Source organism: Austrofundulus limnaeus, unplaced genomic scaffold, assembly GCF_001266775.1.
Source record: "Austrofundulus limnaeus strain Quisiro unplaced genomic scaffold, Austrofundulus_limnaeus-1.0 Scaffold557, whole genome shotgun sequence".
NCBI lineage: Eukaryota > Metazoa > Chordata > Actinopteri > Cyprinodontiformes > Rivulidae > Austrofundulus > Austrofundulus limnaeus.
Genome location: NW_013952959.1, coordinates 249,905 through 251,512, shown reverse-complemented (window position 1 = coordinate 251,512; position 1,608 = coordinate 249,905). Strand labels below are relative to the sequence as shown.

Here is a 1,608-nt window from a genome sequence, read left to right as displayed (position 1 = left end):
GAGACACCTGTCTGTGGTGCAGCTGAGACACCTGTCTGTGGTGCAGCTGAGACACCTGTCTGTGGTGCAGCAGCATGTTGTTCTGTGTTTCAGTGTGTTATTGGTGGTTTTTGTAGTTGTGGCTTTGTGTCAAGTTGTACAGATTGTCTGTAAATTTGACAGGTTTTCCCCTGTTTTGCATACAGACCTGTAGGACTGTCTTATAGAGTTTTTTTATTATAAACTTATTAAGTTCAGAGCTGGCATCCTCCTTTGCTACTCTTTCTGCCACTGCGGACTCCGCAGTCAGCAGCGTTACCCCCACCTGCTTCTCTGCATCCGGCAGGTCCGTTCCCTCCCAGCTGAAGGCCTAGGTGTAAAATGCACAGCCCGCCACTACTTTAATCCCATGTTGAATCTCAGCAGTCTATCCTGACAGGCACAACCTGAACAGGTCATTATCCAACAAAGACCAACAGGATCAACAATCACACCTAAAGTCAATTAAAAATCTCCATGTTTTTGAAAAAAGTATTACATAAGATTGTAGTAATGCTTTGATGGACATTTACAAGAAGTTTGGAGACGTAATGAAGTATTTATGTGAAACTGGAGGTGGACAAGGTGTTGTCAGATGAAACTGTAGGTTGGCTCTGAACAATGTTTCTTTTGCTTCGCCTCCTTTTTCCTGATCATGAGTTTGATCAGCAGCACAAATTTCTGTCTCAACATTTTGATTGTTTTACTTAGAAACATTCCAAGCAGATTTAATTTCAGTGGCCTTAAATAACATCAGTGGGACTGAACTGTTCTTTTTGGCATTTAATAATATTCCAGTTATCTGAAATGGTTTTATGACAGGACTATGTGCAGCTTAAGGCCCTTAAGGTCCTGTCACACTATAACATTTTAGACAACTTATGTAAACTTAGAATGTTTTAAGTCTAAATGACTAGTTTCACTTGAAATACTTGTTATAACATCCACTTTATTTTGATATTGTTGAAAATTTGAGAAATGTTTTTGTTGTTGAAACCGTTTTGCATTATATATTTATAAAACATTATTTTGTTCTTCTGTTATGTTCATTTGCACTACAGCAAAAATGCTGGGTTTGATTATGATGACAGTTTTCTGCTTAATAAATGCTCTAAAAACTATCTTTGCTTTTTATGATAATTTTCCTTTATTGTGAAGGGATTCAATTGATACCGTGATATGAATTTGAGATCATACCTATGTTGATGATGTCGTCCTGATGTCATCCTGTTGATGATGTCGTCCTCTAGATGATATCATCCTGTTGATGATGTCATCTTGATGATGTCATCTTGATGATGATGTCATCATGTTGATGATGTCGTCATCTTGATGATGATGTCATCCTGTTGATGTCGTCCTCTTGATGATGTCATCCTGTTGATGAAGTCGTCGTGTTGACGTCCTGTTGATGATGTCTTGTTGATGATGTCTTGTTGATGATGTCGTCCTCTTGATGATGTCGTCCTCTTGATGACGTCGTCATGTTGATGATGATGTCATGTTGATGATGTCGTCCTGTTGATGATGTCATCCTCTTGGTGATGTCGTCCTCTTGATGACGTCGTCATGTTGATGACGTTGTAGGGG

At 39.0% G+C, this 1,608-nt stretch overlaps 1 protein-coding gene and 1 long non-coding RNA gene across 3 annotated transcripts in view; one reads left to right on the top strand and one right to left on the bottom strand.

The window, feature by feature from the left end:
• Positions 1-1,330, bottom strand: part of LOC106530783 (uncharacterized) — a 15,158-nt gene extending 13,828 nt beyond the window's left edge. Inside the window, exon 1 of the long non-coding RNA XR_001311831.1 lies at positions 1,216-1,330. This is a non-coding gene — a long non-coding RNA (uncharacterized LOC106530783). The remainder of the gene's footprint in view (positions 1-1,215) is intronic.
• LOC106530768 (T-lymphoma invasion and metastasis-inducing protein 2) overlaps positions 1-1,608 on the top strand; it is a 42,015-nt gene that overhangs the window by 20,061 nt on the left and 20,346 nt on the right. The gene's annotated exons all lie outside the window — the stretch shown is intronic.